At 44.0% G+C, this 18859-nt stretch overlaps 1 long non-coding RNA gene across 3 annotated transcripts in view; it reads left to right on the top strand.

Annotated features, from left to right (window-relative positions):
• The window catches only part of LOC144580253 (uncharacterized), a 138890-nt gene that overhangs the window by 38943 nt on the left and 81088 nt on the right, over nt 1-18859 (top strand). For all 3 annotated transcript variants that reach the window (XR_013529499.1, XR_013529498.1, XR_013529500.1), the window contains exon 3: nt 7084-7170. This is a non-coding gene — a long non-coding RNA (uncharacterized LOC144580253). The remainder of the gene's footprint in view (nt 1-7083; nt 7171-18859) is intronic.

The raw sequence follows: 18859 nt of genomic DNA, 5'->3' as shown, positions 1-18859 counted from the left end.
TGGTACCTGCCCCAGGAAGCAGAGACTGAGAGAGAATGCAAGAGTGCTTTTAGATCGGATGGGGAGAGAAGAGATTAATGCAGCTCTGAGAGTCAAATAAAAAAGTGGGTGGGGCCTGAAAAGTTGAAGAGCATTTTAAAACTTTATTAAAAGGTGCCTAGTTTTGTCATATCTAATTTCCAGGTGTAACATCCCTGGGTCCCAAATATGCCAGTTTAATTTTTTTCTGGGAGGAAACGTCCTGTAAGAATATGATGACCTGATCTGACCCCTGGTCTCTCCTAGGAATGTAGAGCCCTGAGTTTTGTGGGGCAAGAAGCAAGGTCTTGTCAGGTCGCAGGGTAAAGTAGAAGTGGGGTGGGCCATGATCATTCCTTTCTTCTTTCAGTTGTTGTTTGACAGGGCTAGGCCCTAGGACAAATTTGGTATGCTGACTTGTGCCATCTCAAGTAAAAACAGGATAAGTCCAACTCATCTCCCTTGCTTATTAGCATGCCTGGTCCATGCTTTGACTCTGCACAGGAATTCCTTCCTGGGGAAATCTTTAGTGCTCTTTGAATGGTCTCTGGGAGAGGAAGGGAGGAAAGGGGAGGCTGATGTAGAGCCATAAAAGGTGGAAGTGCAGGGCCTGAAGATAAGTTAACTGTCTGATCTGTTGTTCTTTGGTCACATGACCTGCATTCTCAGCCATTTTCTAAAAGTTTTCTGGAGACCTGGGGTGACCCCCTTCAGAGTGGGTGAGGACACGAGCTGTGACAGTACTAAGTGTTGTATTGCATCAGGGACGCTTGCAGGGTTGGTGGGGGACATGGAATTGTGGGGGAGGGGAAATGGCATCCCCTGTTGATTGGCAGTGATGACTCAGCACTGATGCATGCACTAGCACATCATGAGTGCATTTCGCCTGGAATGATCCACTTAAGAAGTATTTATTGGGGGCAGGTAATATGCCAGGTGTTAGGGATGCAGAAATGAAAATGGAGCCTATGGCAATTTCTCTTCTAGGTGGTGGATTACAAACTGGAGCAAAGGCTTACAAGACCCTATCTGACTTGGACACTGTTACTTCTCCACTCCAACTACCCCTGCTGTATCCTGTGTTCCCTCTCACAGCCCCAGACACACTCTTTGCTGTTCTCAGAACACCTCAGGGTCTTCACACTGGCAAACCACCTCTGTCTAGATGGTTCATCTCCCTGACCTCTTTCAGTGTTTACTCAACTGTCTGATCTCCCTGTTAAAAGCGTGACTGGTTCTCCTGCCAATACTGCTGATCTCTCTTATTTTGTTCTACATTTTCCTTCTAAAGCATTTATCTTCTTCTGCCATACTATCTGGTTGATTTATTATGCTTAATTATTTATTATCTGTTATCACCTTGGAGAACATGAGCTCCATGAAAGCAAGCATTGCTGATGCATCCCCAGCACCTAGAAGAGCATCGTTGAACGAATTAACAGACTGTAGCGGGGGTTTTGGGAAGTCATCCTGCCCCTCCCCTTTCTGGGTCAGGCCTTTTCAGGGCTTTACTTGAGCTCAGCTCTCCCTCCATCTCTTGAATCTCACCCTCAGCAATTGTATCAGGGAAGATCTTTCAGGTTCTCTAAGCAAGCCTGGCTGCATGAGAAACTTCCTTCCTGTGGAGCCTGCAGGAAAAGCAATGCAACTAAAAGAAGAGGGGACACACTGTCACTCTGGGAAATGTTTTTAGGAACTTAATTGTCATGGCTTTGAGATAACTCAGCAAAGGAAGTTTTTGAAAGAGGGATTTTGCCTTTCATTTAGAGATCCAATTCCAGTCTCCCAAATATGATCTAAATTTTGCTTATCCATCTAGTTCTGATTCTCCTTCAAGAGGACACACACACACACACACACACACACACACACACACACACCCACCCACCCACCCACCCCTGCTTCTATCCCTTCAACATAAAATGGAATGTAAGCTCCATGAAAACTGGAATCTCATCTGTCTTGTTCACCATGATAACTCCAGGGCCTAGAAGATTGTCACCTGGAAAATAATAGGTGCTCAATAAATATTCGCTGAATGATTGGAAAACTCAGACCTCATCAGAAGGACCTAGTTTTTTATATTTTTTTATTTTTCAAGAAAAGCCAGAAATTCATATGTTAGGTATTCTCTCCCTATGTGGCAATTTATTTAAAATTATTAAAATACTGTGTTAGTCAAATAAATCACATCTGCAGGATTATTTGTCCTGCCAGCTTCTGGTTTGGAGTCACTGCCCTAAATTCATTGCAGAGTCTGTGCTAAGTATTTTGGAGGGAGGAGGGAGAAAGGTTGGGAATTTTAAGGGGAAAGAGGTAAGAGAGGAGACAGGGGAAAACTCCTTTTCTTAATGATCAGAGAGTCCCAAAAGGAGTAGGGACTTCTACTTTTCTCCCTGACAATGTCTTTGCCCAGGTGGCGAGATATCAGAAGGGGGCAGGGCCATAGGCCCAGGGGGAATTGGGGGTCACAGTTCCTCTTTAAGTTTACATGAAAGTTGTGGAGAGGTCAAATTCCAAGAGATCATCAGGAAGGCACAATGCAGTTATAAGGCAGGAGGGGGCCTGCCAAAAATTTGTCCTAAGCATCCCCAGTCTCTGCATAACCCTAGTGGATGGGTGGGGGCTGCAGTAATGACTGGACTGGATTTCCCACCAGACTGGAGGGAACGGGACTCAGTGAGGCACATTAAAACGAAAGTAAATAAAGCTGTAGGATGTTTCTTGTACAACCAAGTTTGTTGACTAATATTCATTCATAGTACGTGGCATTTTGTTTCTGTCAAAGTGAGGAAGACAGCTGGGAAGGGAGAAAGTATAACAGACTTTGCCCCAACACAGGATTTTAGTCCCATGTTCCCCTTGAGTTTTCTTGGGCTCCTTCCAGATCAGCCTTGGACCGTGTCCTCCCAGATGAGTCTCCTGGTTTGAACTCCCATCCAGACATCCAGAGTAAGGGCCTTGTTTGTTCCAAAGCCCTGTTCCTTAGGAATTTGCAGTTACAGCATTTGCCACATATGTTCCGGCAGCAGGGGTGAGGCTGAGGCATCACAGGCCTCTTATGGTCCAGATGAGTGATGATCAGTGCCAAATGCATAGCATCCCTTGGTTGGCTGTGGCCTCAATCCTCCTAGCTTGTAAACAGGAATTCCTAGGCTCTATGAGCTCAGTTCGTGAAGAAAACAAAACCCTTCTTCACCCTTTTCTTGTTCTAAATACCCCTCTCCTCCTCGGTCCTCTTCCTTTACCCCTCTCTCTAGAGAATGGCCTGGAGAGAAGGAAACCAGCTGGCTCAAGCTGACAGGGTGAGATTTTTGTGGAGATAATTTTCCATCAAATGGAAGCTGGAAGGTAGAGGTGGAATTGCTGCTTCTATTTAGGAAGCAGAGTTGCTTTCTGGCAGAGAGCTTAAGTGGGCAGCAGCAGGTAGGTGAACCTTCCCTTTCGCAGACTCACCTGTCTCCTGGCCCCACCTACAGAAATTCCAAGGGCTTGTGAGTTGAGGCTGAAGGACTTTCCGTAGGGGTGGGACTGCTCTGTGCTGCTGGAATATTTTCCTTCTCCCCAAAAGAGGTGAGTGCACACAAGTATGAAATAAAACCAAAAAGCTCCCAACTTTTTCTGAGGACTGGCAAACTGCAACATATATTATCTGCTTGAGCAATGGAGGAAAAATACCCTCAGGCCAAGTCATGCCTGTGCCTTTCTCCATATCTCACCCCTCTAATCCCACCTCCTCATCTTGGATAAGTAGAGGAGGGAAGGAAGGAGAGGGAGGATATGGAGGAGAGAGGGAAGCCCAAAGTCAGGTTTGGAAGTGGTTTGGCCAGGAACCAGGTGTAAGATTGAGAAAACGGTCTTTATTGAGGGCATGAATGTAACTGCCTTAGGGGGATTTGAGGCCTGCTCATGCCAATCACTATTTATAATGTAGGGTGTGCTGTATCCACCACTGGAATTCAGACATGTCTGGGCATCTCTGTCAAATTGGTCCCATGAGATAGACAGGGACTCAGGAATCTACTGGAAGAATCTTCATCCTATGGGGGCAGAAACCAAGCACCACGATCTCAGCCACGTAACAGGGCCTTAGACTTATGAGGGGAGGAGTGACGGTGTGAGCCCAGTGTCTGTCAGACACATCTGTCCCAGTGCTGGCTCCATGCCCTAGCGAGAGAAGACTAGCTGCGAGTGTAAACTCCCAAGATGTTGAGCAGGAGCATCTCTGCTTCGGTAGTACTGAAAACTTCCTAACTGCACATGTGGAGGGGGTCATTCTCCTCCATATGGTGCCATAGATAACCAGTGCCTGTGGGTGACGAGGGTATTATGGGAAGTGCTTTTTGGGAGCCACATCATCGCTGATCGAAATGGTGGAGGGCACATTCAGGTCAGCTCTGAGGACTCCCGGAACAATTTGGGTGGAGTTTGTCAGGGTGGGCATCTGGGATACCACATCAACAGGATTACAGCAGCCACAATAGTAATTCTGTCTTGCATTTCAATCCGAATGGACTTTACAGAAATTTGCACATATATATTTTTATTTGAGCCTCATGACCTCCCATGTGGTAGAAGCAAGTGGAATAATCCTCCTCAGTACCAAGTAGGGCTGGGCTTGACACCTTTGAGGACACTTCAGCTCCATCACTCCAGCATTCTTGGGGGTTGTCCAAGGGCCCAGTTTGGGCTGTTCATTAGGTAGGCACACTTCAGAAGCTGTGAAGTCAAGAAACATGCATTGCCTGGGGGCCTCCTCCCTGCCTGGGGTTCTGAACAGGAGGCAAAACAGTAAAAAGGGAGATAAAAATATTATTTTATTACTGCTAGAGGCTAAGTGGGAAGAAGCCGCTTACAGTGACAAACAAATGGCTCTGCTCTCTGAGCACAGGATTGGGCAGACCTGTCTACCCTGTCCCGGGAGGGGGCACTTTTCCAGGTAAAACTTTGAGCATAAGAAGGCAGAAGGGAGGCTGGGCGCGGTGGCTCAAGCCTGTAATCCCAGCACTTTGGGAGGCCGAGGCGGGTGGATCACGAGGTCAAGAGATCGAGACCATCCTGGTCAACATCATGAAACCCCGTCTCTACTAAAATTACAAAAAATTAGCTCAGCATGGTGGCGCGTGCCTGTAATCCCAGCTACTCTGGAGCCTGAGGCAGGAGAATTGCCTGAACCCAGGGGGCGGAGGTTGCGGTGAGCCGAGATCGCGCCATTGCACTCCAGCCTGGGTAACAAGAGTGAAACTCCATCTCAAAAAAAAAAAAAGGCAGAAGGGAACAAGAAGAAACAGCGGAAGGGGCTGGGTGACTCTGTCTGGTGCCTCCCTCTAACTCACCAATCAGGTGAAGGTGGGAAGGGCCAGGAATGTCACATGAATGGATGTCCCTCCACGTGGGAGAAATGTCAGAGTTAGGGAAAACATGTTCCTATGTGAACAACTGTACTATATTGACATGCAACTTCTCTTGGGGCCAGGCCCTCTACACTGGCAGGAGTGGCTTAGTTTTCTGGCCCATTGAGAGTTCATTGCCATATTAGGATTCTCCAGGGAAACAGAACCAATGGGATATATAGGAGATGTGTGTGTGTGTGTGTGTGTGTGTGTGTGTGTGTGTGTGTGTACAGAGAGAGAGGAAGTGTTGGGGAGGGAGACACCAATACAAGTAAATATACTGAACAAAATTAAATTATGAAGATTTATATTAATCCTTGGATCGATTAGTACCTCTCAATCATCTGGCATCTGTGGCCCATGCCGAGTCATGGGGCTTCTTAAATATTTTTTGTATTGAAAACAAGATAAGAACAACTTGCTTCCTGATTCAACGAGTAGCAGAAGTGTCTGCTCTGTGCAATGCCCTGTGTTGTAGAGGACGTGAAGGAATATGACATGTGGTATTTGTTTTCTGGAAGCTCAAGGTTAAGTTGACTATGGCAAAGCATAACATAATGATGCGTTTAAGACAGTGTAAGCCAAATGTTGTTGTGGTCTGAGGTGGGGCCAATTCCCAGCTAGAGTCTGAAGAAGGCTCCGTGGAAAAGAAAACATTTAAATTGTACCCTGAAGAGTGAATAGAATTTTGAAAAGCAAAATTTAGGGTGGGCGTGGTGGTTCAGCCTGTAATCCCAGCACTTTGGGAGGTTGAGGAGGGTGGATCGCCTCATCAGGAGTTTAAGACCACCTTGTCAACATGGTGAAATTCCATTTCTACTAAAAATTCAAAAATTAGCTGAATATGGTGGCATGTGCCTGTAATTCTAGTTGCTCGGAAGGACGAGGAAGAAGAATTGCTTGAACCCAGGAGGCAGAGGTTAGAATGAGCTGAGATTGCACCACTGCACTACAGCCTGGGCAACAGAGTGAGACTCCATCTCAAAAAAAAAAAAAAAAGCAGAAATTAAAGAAAATGATATTCCAGGCTAGGTTGAACTTGAGGAATGTTGATAAATCTGGTCTTGCTAGAGTATTTTGTGTGTGTATGTGCTTGGGGGAGCAAAGTGGAGAGGGGGACGGCTATAGGGGCCTTCTTGGGGCTGAAATGTGGGAAGAAAAAATTTAAAGACAGAGTTCAGTTGGGAAAGATAGTTTATGGTTACACTGGGAAAGGCATTGTGTGTTGTGCTAAGGAGTTAAAACTTCCTTCTGAAGGTAATGGGGTGGCTATTCACTGTTTTTAAGTACAGGACACACACACACACACACACACACACACACACAAACACACACACACACCCCTATACACCCTATTGGTTCTGATTCCCTGAGGAATGCTGACTAACACAGCAATGAAGGATTGCCTTCTGGTAATCAAATGCATGAAGGAAGAATGGTGGTCAGAGCCAGTGTAAGAGCCTTGGTCAAAGCTGGGTGAGGACTGAACCATCACAGAGGCGGTGGAAATGGATATGAGGGCACTCACTGGAGCAGTTTGGAAGGCAGAACCTGAAAATGGGTAGGAGTAATTCTGGTTGGCATGGGAGGAAGTCAATCAGGAGGTTTTCCCTATTTTAGCACTCAGCATGCTCTACTTTGTGTCAGTGACTCTTTCCTCTGTGTTCCCCAGGTCCCATCAAGATTGAAGGTTTGTTGACGACAGTCAGGGCTTTCATCTTTGTGTGCCCCTCAGCCTTCAGCACAGAGCTCTGGCCAGGTGAGTGCCATCTATAAATGTTAGTGACAATGAAGTGACCCCAGGAGGATAGGGTGGGGCATGCAAATCATTTGGGTGAGGGTCTGTTTGTCACTTGTGTGGGCGTGCCACCTGGCACCTGAAGTGAAACTCTCTGCAAAGCACACGTGTGGAACGGAGGAGCCTGTGTGGGAAATCCCTTCCTGACACCCATGAGTGGTCACCTCATTAGCATCCCCAGAACAGTAGAGGGAGGGAGCCTGATCAGTAACAGGAGGCCAGGAGGGTCCTGCTACTCATCCTGTTCTGGGCTGGGGAAGATAGACTGGTCAGGATTCCTGCTGAGGGGAGCCCAGGTTCTGGCCACTCACCGGCCTTGCACTCACCAACCTATGCCCATCACATGAGCCATAAAAGGATGTGGAAGTTACCATTGGTGATAAGTTCTCAGGGTCACCTGTAAGGGCATTTGTCTGGCAGGATGAGGGCTAAATATTCTCTCCTTTTATATTTGATTTACTTTTTTTGGAAAAAGTAAATGTAGAAAATTTTTAGAATATTTGAAATTATAATTAAAAAGATAAATAAAAACACCCATTGTCCCACCACCAAAATAGCTTTTGTCAAATTTTCATGAGTGTATGGCAGCATGTCCTTTCCATACGTTTCAGGTGTATGTATTACTTATCATCTGTATGGTGTACCATATTCATACTATATATACGGCCATTACCAAGTAGTGGTGCTTTTTATTTCTTCAGTTAATCACCAGGGTGCACTTCTATCCTCATATGTAGGACGTCCAGGATCTCATCAGATGCTCTTTTTTCTTGAACACCAAGGGGTCACTCCGTCCAAAGGGAGCCAGACTTTTGGCTCAAACACAGTAGATGACAGAGCAGGGTCTGATCCAATGAAGCTTATCTTTCTTGCTGCCACATGGTATCCCTGTTGAAAACTATTTGCCAATCCCATGGCATCTTCAGAGTTCTAGGCTATTGTCAGTACCGTTGGACCCACACTTAGGCGGCAAGGGTATAGCTCTCTAAGTTCACACTCTCACTCTCAAACATTGTTCCCAAAAGACTACCATGGGTTCAGATGGCTGCACTGTGAGCCTTTTCCTGCCTCAGCCACACACTCTCCCAGAGTTGATTCAAACCCATAAGCCTCAGGCTCCAGAAATGAGTCTGAGTCCCCAGCATGGCATCCCTTCACCCTTCTTGTCTTTGGAGCCTTTAGAACCTTCTCCTGACGACAAAACATGGTCATGCTTCTGTAATTTTAACTCTTGGGTAGAAAGGTGTGGGAGTCTAGGTTACTTCCTTTCAGAAGATTCCAAATGCCATATGCAAATGGGTTCTTCTTTTCCCCAGAAGTCAGCTCTGCATATGGAGGAATATTTGTCAGGCTACAAAAGGTTTAATTCTATTGTTCGCCAAGGAATGTGCCAAACAACTAAGATCTCTAAGGTGTCAGAGGACAACCACAATAGATGGTTGTATGACTGACTAAAAAGTTAGCTGATCTCTCACCAAGGAGGAGAATCAAGGGCCATTTTGACACATGCTTACATGGGGCTTTCCCTTTGGAGCCAATAAAATCTATTGCTCTTCTGACCCGAGTGTTGTCCTGGTGATTTGGGCCTCTCTGACTCAGTAGGCAGGCTTGGAAAGCCAAACATTTCCTCCTAGGGCATTGATGGTATGCTCAGCTCAGCTCTTTCAATCATCAGTTAAAAAAAATGGAAATGCTTCCAAACCTCAGAGCTGAGGATTCACTCTGAATAACAATTTTATGTGAAATTGACATACTATATGTTCAGACTATATCCTGCATCTTGTCGCTTCTTACCACCAAGGTTCTGGCCACTGTCATTGCTCATCTGGACAGTTACAATAACCTCCCAGTTCTCTGCTTGCCTGCTTTCCCCTCTGTTGTCTGTGCTTCACACAGCAGTCAGGATAGATGGCTCAAAGACCTCCAGTGCCTTCTGACAACACACTGAAATGAAATCCACACTCCCCACTGACGCATGTGGACCCTCCAGCGTGTGACCCCTGTGAGTCTCTCCAATCTTACCCCTTTCTCTTATTGCTCCAGCTACACTGCTTTTCTTGCTCTTCCTTGAGTAACCACGCCTATTTCTTCCTCAGGGCTTTTACTTGTGTTTTTTTCTTCTCCCTAAAATGTTCTTCCTCCATTTCTTCATGTAGTTCATGCTCTCAATTCATTAAAAGATGTTCAAAAGTCACTTTTGTAGAGAGGACTTTAAAAATAGACACTGCCTCCTGACTAATGTCCTTCCTTGCCCCCACCTGTGTCCCTGAATCACACAATTTTTCTTCATAATTTTTACCATTACCCCCCACGTTTTATACTTTATTGATTTGTTTCTTTATGTATTGTCTATCTTTCTAGCATTAGAATTGAAGTTCCTTGAGAAAAAGCCATGTTTACCCTTTCTGTGGTAGAGTCCACTGGTCCTAGGGCAGTGCCTGGCATATAGTAGATGCTTAATGAATGTGTTGTACATGAATAAATTAATAAATGAGACTGTTTCTCAAATCAAATACTCCTTAATCTATTGTTTCTCTAATCTTTTGGGTTTATAAACAGGAATAGTTAGCAATTTGGATAGGGTTTGGCCAGATCTGTTTCATGACACTGGCTGGGGTCATTCATTAATCTGCATTTATCTGGTGCTTAACATGGGCTGGGAGATCCAAGAAGGCTTCATTCATATGTCTGGTTCCTAGATGCTCTCTACAAGGCCTTTTTTCTCCGCATGGCTAACTGGGCTTCCGTACATCATGGTGGTCTCAAGGTGATTGTACTTTTTACATGGCAGCAGACTTCTAAGAGGGAGCAGCAGTCCACACACTGATTTCTCATATTACCTACTAGCTTTGTGACACTGGGAAAATTATTTCCATTCTTTAAACTTCCTCATAGGTTTAAAGTGATATCTTTATAAGAGGAGAATGGAATCCCAGAACTTTATGACTCCTTTGCTAGGGACAGGGTGAGAATTACTTTTCTATTCACTTCCTTTCCACTTATCAGAACTATTGATACGTGAGGGGTTTCTGAACAGAAGTGCAAGAAAAATTGCCATTTCAAAGCTTTATATCATTTAGCCTGGAAAATTCACATTTGAGGGCCAGTCTGTGGTTATTGAAGGCAAAGCCCAGGGGCATGAAGTAAGACTAAGGGGATCTCAAAGTGCTCTGCACAACAAAGTGACAGAAAGTTTCTGTTCTCTAGCCCTGGAGCTGAGAGAAAGAGAGGATGAGAGAAAGCTTGCAGTGGGAGGCTGAGATCCCAGGTACATGGCAGCCTTAGGCCTGGGCTCTAGAAGAGGGGGGTTGGTGAGACTGTGATATTAAACTTCAGCCTGGTTCCTTTTCTGTAACTGCTTCCATTATCACCAAACCTTCAGGAAAAGCTTTGTATTGGTATCATGTGGAGGCCTAAGGAGAACGGGCCATGTTTAACCTTGAATGAAAGAGGAGAGGAGAGAGGACATCTCAGGAGGAAGAGGGAGGGGGGGTAAGCGATGAGCTGACAGCAGGAATTTGGAGAACATTTGAGCCCATCTTAGAAATACTGGAGAAAATATTAGACTTCTCTGGTGTAGTATGTTATGTAGGGGCTCAGGCTATTTTATTGGGGAAGACTGACCCCAGGATGCTGGTTAGTAGTGTTGAGGATGTTCTGATTATGCATAAAATACTTGGCCCATTACTGACTGACTTACATGGTGACTTCTGCTATTATTATTCAGAATTGAAATAACTTGCCAAGGGAAATAAAGTTTGGTGTGGCAACCGGCATTCGGAACCAGTCTTATCTGACTCTTAATATCTTCATTTTTTCCCACTCTACCACATTTCTTTCAAGGACTATGTACTTGCTACTAAGTCTTTATTCCGAATATTAAAGACAAATGAAACACCTGGTGGCAACTTGCAGCCAAGTTTAATGACGATGCACCCTAGATCACCCAAGGCAAGGCAGGGGCATTTTGGGGGCTGGCTGGGGATTGCCCAAGCACAATCTCTCTTATTTTGGGGTCAAGTCTCCAGAGAGTATAAGGCTCTGAAGTCCATCTCTGTTCCAGCATGTCTAAAATCTTGTTTATATGCTAATTGTACTCCACCTTCAGCTGTGGTTCTATCGTTTGTCAAGTAAATAGTTTTGATAATGAGAAAAGAAACTAGAAATGCAAATGAAAGGAGACAAAGAACCTGAGTGAGCTGGAGCAAGTTTAGAGGAAACTTATAAATTCCTGCTGAGAGCCACATTGTCTCGTATGTAAACTCACACCTTTATTTTTATTTATTCTGGCATCAAAAGCTTTCCTTGCATTGGTATTGATACTGTTAATGTTTTATAGGATGTAGAGGTCATAGTCACATTGAAATCCTCCTTCAGTGAATGGAGAATTCTTATATTTATTGAAACATATACTGAGTTTGAGTCAGACTGTCATTTACCCTTACGAAAGACCTGAGAATTCTTCAGGGGTGTTGGTGACCTTTAGCGCTCCTACCATTGTTAACATACACTCCTCTATGTTCCCAGAGAGTGATACTCTTCAATCCCTTTTTCTTTTTCGAGACAGAGTTTCACCTTTATGCCCAGGCTCTAGTGAATTGGCTCAATCTTGGCTCACTCTGCAGCCTGGCTTCAAGCGATTCTCCTGCCTCTGCCTCTGGAGCAGCTGAGATTACAGGCGCCCGCCACCATGCCTGGCTAAGTTTTGTATTTTTAGTACAGATGGTGTTTCACAACTCCTTTTTCTTAACTGAGACCTAGAGCTTCTTGAAGACCCAACTTCCTCTGCAGTCTCCACCAATAGAGGCAACTCATTCTACATTCCACGCAGCCTCCTCCCCAGAAAAAGTTGCTGTTTTCTGGACTCCCACCTCCACCTCCAGAACAGCACTCATTAACCTTCCCATGGAAGCGTTTTTTTTTTCTTTTAGGTCTTATCACCTCACTTATATCATGTTCTTTCCTCCTGGTCACTGACATCAGCCTATGTCCTAGCTAGTTCCTGTATTAGGGTTCTCTTAGAGGGACAGAACTAATAGGATATATAGATATATATGTAATAAACTTATATATATGGGAGTTAATTATTAAGTATTAACTTACATGATCACAAGGTCCACAATAGGCTGTATGCAAGCTGAGGAGCTCGGAGAGCCAGTTTGAATCAAGGAGAGCCAAAATTGAATAACCTGGAGTCTGATGTTCGAGGGCAGGAAGCGTCCAGCACAGAGAAAGATGTAGACTGGAAGGCTCCGCCTGTCTCTCCTTTTCACGTTTTTCTGCCCGCTTTATATTCGTTAGCAGCTGATTAGATTGTGCCCACAAGATTAAGTGGACTGCCTTCCCCAGTCCACTGACTCAAACGTTAATCTCTTTTGGCCACACCCTCACAGACAAACCCAGGATTAATACTTTGTATCCTTCCATCCAATCAAGTTGACACTCTGTATTAACCATTACAGTTCCTATCCTTCCTTGATGATTTGGGGATATCTATCAGTCATTGTCCCCATTTATTTCCCACACAGTCCTAGGATATTTTAACATTTTTCAGGCAGTCAGTCCAGCATCCCAGTCTCCAAACTGCTAGACATTGTTGACTCCAGTGTATTCTGTTGCTTTCTTCATAAACCAACCTTGCTTGGGAGCACTCCATGATTCTGCCCTCTGATCCCAATGTCCGGTCCTTGAAATTTTCTTCCATTGCACTTTGAACTCATATGCACTTCCTGTCCTTGAGCGCTCCATTTTCCTCACATTTTATTAACACCTTTCTGACTACTTTTTTTTGTATGCAACCTAGATCCCAAGGGTTATACAGAGATCTGAACCACTCTTCTGCAAGCATCTTTGATTCCTTTTCATTTTTTATGATTCTGGTATACCACCTAGTAAAATCCCAACCTAGAATCAGTGGTACTATTACTCCCTATCTCTTTTGTTCCTGCACTTATGAAGAGAGAGAAATATACTGGAAAAATAATCATATAGTCATATAGGTTGGTGTTGGTGTGCTAAAAATTTCATGGTCTCCCATCTCAGCTTGTCCCTTAGCACTGCCTCTCAATCTTTCGTCTTTAGTAAACACATTCTCTCATTTCCTTCAATGACTTTCATATATTTTTTTCAATCCTCATACTCAATCCCTATTTCTTCACTCTCAGCAGAAAAATCAAGGAAATTAAGTGTAATTTCTACCCTTGAATATAAACTTTTCCACATTTACCTCAAATGTGACAGACACTTACGCAATAGTTGTGCCCACCCATTTTTCCTTGATAACAGAACCCTGATTTGGCTTAGATATCTGGTACCCATGTTCTTCAGGGAGACTGGGTTCTTGCCTAGCCCCAGTGGATTGATCATAATTAGTCTAGCTCAAAACTATGATTACTTTGTTTCCTTTGTCAGCACTTGGTTTAGATGTGAAAAAATTCCGACCATTGAGTGGAACTCTCTTGAGGGACGCTGGGAGTGTTTTTCTCTCTCAGAAAATGGAGCCATAGAAGAGCTCTTTATCCCTGTTTTGTTCTGAATGTAGACTGGAGCCACTGCAGTGGTCTGTTTGCCATGATGGGAGTAGCTGATGTGTTGAGGGTGTTAGTACAGAAACATGGAAAGAAACTGAGTCCTTGATGATATTGTTAAGCCACCAAATTAGCCAGCCCTACCTGTGACCATCCCACTCCTTGACTTTTTGATATATAAAATAATGAAGTTTTCTTATTCTTTAAAACTTTATGTGGTTAGTTGGATTTTCTGTTGCTTGCAAGCAAAATCATTCTAAATGCTACACTACCCCTTTTTTCCAGTCTCTAAAGTCACTCTCCTCTTTTAAAGTTCAGTCTCTTCACCTGTTTTCTTAATCCTGTTGCTTATTACTTTTTAAAAGACTTTTTATATCATTCATCCCCCTTCGATCCTGTATCTTCTACCTCTCCTTCTCTAAGTCTGTCAACTTACTTAGGTTCTCCACTGTTAAAAGCTTCCCTTGAACCACATCTTGTAGTTTTCAACAAACCTCTCTTCTCCCCTTGTCATACAAACTTTTTGGAGTCCGTTGTAATTCTCATCTCTACTTCTTGATGTCCCATTTCTTTTCAAGCTACTGGTTGAATTTGGCTTCTGGTTCCATCATTCCATCAATATGGTCAAGTTAAAGGTATTAATGAGGACTTGAGGGGATCATGGCAGACGGGAGGCAGTACTATATTGCAGCTTTGGATAGAGCAGCCTGCGGAGGCTTGCACTGTAGATTTTAGCTTCAGATCAACTGCAAGAACAAACCAGCAATCCTGAGAGGACCCACAGACCCTCTGAAGGAAGCAGACTGCTCCTGCAGGACTCAGGAGAGACCCCAAATACTGTGAGTGCCCCAACTGCTGAAACAGGAAAGGGAGACCTTCCTCTTCCGAACACACAGTCCCTGCTGGAGAAGTTGAAGGTCTGTTTGTGGGAGATATCCCCCCCTTTATCTGGAACTGAGTCAAGTTAGAGAGCTGAATCAAGCAAAATACAGGGGTAGAGGAGGCAGCAGGGAGGCCCTGGGAACTCGCGGAATCCCCAAGCAGTCCATTCTGTCTGATACCACAGAGATCCATCAGGAGGGAGGCCAGAGAAGCAGGGGGTAAACTCCTCAGGGAGAAGGACTTCCGTAGCTGAACTTTGTACCAATTTGAGTGGGCAAGAAGCTCCTGGCCAGAACTTGGGGAGGGTGCAAATCCTACTTGCAGATTTCACAGGCTGGGGAAGAACTAAAGCTTTTTTCTTTCATAATTGGAAAGTAAAAAGCTTGGAGCAAGTTTTCAAGCCCACCCTCCACCTGGAAACAGACTTGAGGCTGTTGCCAGGGGCGTGGTGGGAGTGAGACCAGCCCTTTGGTTTGCGTGGGAGCTGGGTGAGACCTATAAGTGCTGGCTTTCCCCCACCTCCATGAAAACCTGCATGATTCAGCAGAGGCAGGAATAATCCTCCTAGGTACACAAGTCTAGTGACCTGGGAATCTAATCCCGTCCCCCACAGCAACCACAGCAAGACCTGCCCAAGGAGAGTCTGAGATCAGACACACCTAGCCCTGCCCCCACCTGATGGTCCTTCCCTACCTACCCTGGTAGCAGAAGACAAAGTACTTACAATCTTGGGAATTCTAGAGCCCTGCCCACTGCCAGTCCCTCTCCACACTATTACAACTGATGGTCTCTGGAAAGTGCCACCTCCTGACAGAAGGCCAACCAGCACAAAAATAGAGCATAAAACCACCAAAGCTAAGAACCCTCATGGAGTCCATTGCCACCTCTGCCACCTCTGCCACCTCTGCCACCTCCACCTCCACCTGAACAGGCACTGGTATCCACAGCTGAGAGACCCATAGACGGTTTACATCACAGGGCTCTGTGCAGAAATCCCTAGTACCAGCCTGGAGCTGGGTAGACTTGCTGGGTGCTAGACCCAGAAAAGAGACAATAATCGTTGCAGTTCAGCTCACAGGAAGCCACAACCACAGGAAAAGGAGGAGAATACTACATCAAGAGAACACACCTCATGGAACAAAAAAATCTGAACAACAGCCTTCAGCTCTAGACCTTCCCTCTGACAGAGCCTACCCAAATGAGAAGGAATCAGAAAACTAACCGTGGTAATATGACAAAACAAGTCATTTTAACATGGCCGAAAAATCTCACTAGCTCACCAGCAATGGATCCAAACCAAGAAGAAATTCCTGATTTACATAAAAAAGAATTCAGGAGCTTAGTTATTAAGCTAATCAGGGAGGGACCAGAGAAAGGCAAAGTCCAAAGCAAGGAAATCCAAAAAGTGATACAAGAAGTGAAGGGAGAAATATTCAAGGAAATAGATTAATGAAAAAACAATAAGAAATTCAGGAAGCTTTGGACACACTTTTAGAAATGTGAAATGCTGGGCTGGGTGTGGTGGCTCATGCCTGTAATCCCAGCACTTTGGGAGGCTGAGGCGGGTGGATCATAAGGTCAAGAGATTGAGACCATCCTGGTCAACATGGTGAAACCCTGTCTCTACTAAAAATACAAAAAATTAGCTGGACATGGTGGCGCATGCTATAATCCCAGCTACTCAGGAGGCTGAGGCAGGAGAATTGCTTGAACCCAGGAGGCGGAGGTTGCGGCGTGCTGAGATCGTGCCATTGCACTCCAGCCTGGATAACAAGAGCAAAACTCCGTCTCAAAAAAAAGAAAAAAAAAAAAGAAATGTGAAATGCTCTGGAAAGTCTCAGCAATAGAATTGAACAAGTAGAATAAAGAAATTCAGAGCTCCAACACAAGATCTTTGAACTAACCCAATCCACCAAAGACAAAGAAAAAAGATTAAGAAAATATGAACAAAGGCTCCAAGAAGTTTGGGACTATGTTAAATGGACAAACCTAAGAATAATCAGTGTTCTGAGGAAGAAGACAGTTAAAAGCTTGGAAAATATATTTGGGGAAATAATCAATGAAAATTTCCCAGCCTTGCTAGAGTCCTAGACATGCAAGTACAAGAATTATGAAGAACACCTGGGAGATTTATCACAAAAAGATCTTTGCCTAGGCACATTGTTGTCAGGTTATCCAAAGTTAAGATGAAGAAAGAATCTTGAGAGCTGTGAGACAGAAGCACCAGGTAACCTATAAAGGAAGACCTATCAGATTAACAGCAGACTTCTCAGAAGAAACCCTACAAGCTAGAAGGGATTGGGGCTCTATCTCTAACCTCGCACAAAACAATAATCACCCAAGAATTTTAGATCCAGTAAAACTAAGCAAGGAAGGAAGATACAGTTGTTTTCAGGCAAATAAATGAGAGAATTTGCCAATACCAACCCACCATTACAAGAATCACTAAAAGAAACTCTAAAATCTTGAAACAAATCCTGGAAACACATCAAAACAGAATTTCTTTAAAGTATAAAGCACACAGGACTTATAAAACAAAAATACACGTTGAAAAACAAAAACAAAAAGTGTTGCCAAAGTATGCAGGCCACAAAGAGCATGATGAGTGCAACAGCACCTCATATTTCACTAACAGTGAGTGCAAATGGCCTAAATGCTCCGCTTAAAAGACACAGAACTGCAGAATGGATAAGAACTCACCAACAATCTGCTCCTGTCAGGAGACTCATCTAGCACATAAGGACTCACATGAACTTAAAGTATAGGAGTGGAAAAGGGCATTTCATGCAAATAGACATCAAAAGTGAGCAGGGGTAGCTATTCTTATATCAGACAAAACAACCTTTAAAGCCACAGTGGTTAAAAGAGACAAAGAGGGACATTATATAATGGTGAAACGCCTTGCCCAACAGCAAAATACCATGATTCTAAACATATATGCACCTAATACTGGAGCTTCCAAATTTATAAAACAATTACTAATAGACCTAAGAAATGAGATAGACAGCAACGCAGTAATAGTGGGGGATTTCAATATTCCACTGATGGCACTAGACAGTTCATAAAGACAGAAAGTCAACAAAGAATGAATTTAAACTATACCTTGGAACAAATGGACTTAACAGATATATACAGAACATTTCATCCAACAACCACAGGATACACATTCTATTCAACAGTGCATGGAACTGTTTATGTTGTAGGAAATAAATGGTCTCCTATGTTGGTGGGAGTGACAGTCATTATTAGTTGCTAATCCTAGAACATTTACTCTTTCTTCTTTGCTGATATATTCTATTTGTCTTCCTCTGAGAATCTGCTTTCTTCAGCAGGGGCTGAGACCTTCTTAGCCTTAGGGAATTGAATCTTTTATTATTGTACTTTAAGTTCTGGGGTACATGTGCAGATCATGCAGGTTTGTTACATAGGTATACATGTGCCATGGTGGTTTGCTGCATCCATCACCCCGTCGTCTACATTAGGTATTGCTATCCCTCTCCTAGCCTCCTAATGCTATCCCTACCCTAGCCCCCTCCCCTGCTATCCCTCCTTTAGCCTCCCACCCCCCCGACAGGCCCTGGTGTGTGACGTTCCCATTCCTGTGTCCATGTGTTCTCATTGTTCACCACCCACTTATGAATGAGAACATGCAGTGTTTGGTTTTCTGTTCTTGTGTCAGTTTGCTGAAAATTACGGTTTCTAGCTTCATCTATGCCCCTGCAAAGGACATGAACTCATCATTTTTTATGGCTGCATAGTATTCCATGGTGTATATATGCCCAACCTTTTCTTTATCCAGTCTATTGTTGATGGGCATTTGGGTTGGTTCCAAGTCTTTGCTATTGTGAACAGTGCCACTGTAAACATATGTGCACATGTGTCTTTATAACAGAATGATTTATAATCCTCTGGGTATATACCCAGTAATGAGATTGCTGGGTCAAATGGTATTTCTAGTTCTAGATCCTTGAGGAATCACCACACTGTCTTCCACAATGGTTGAATTCATTTACACTCTCATCAACAGTGTAAAAGCCTTCCTGTTTCCCCACATCCTCTCCAGCATCTGTTGTCTTCTGGTTTTTTAAAGATCACCATTCTAACTGGCATGAGATGGTATCTCATTGTGGTTTTGATTTGCATTTCTCTAGTGACCAGTGATGATGAGCATTTTTTCATATGTTTGTTGGCTGCATAAATGTCTTCTTTTGAGATATATCTGTTCTATCTTTCACCACTTG

The sequence above is a fragment of the Callithrix jacchus genome, chromosome 18 (genome assembly GCF_049354715.1).
Source record: "Callithrix jacchus isolate 240 chromosome 18, calJac240_pri, whole genome shotgun sequence".
Lineage (NCBI taxonomy): Eukaryota > Metazoa > Chordata > Mammalia > Primates > Cebidae > Callithrix > Callithrix jacchus.
This window is presented reverse-complemented; position numbering and strand designations above follow the sequence as displayed.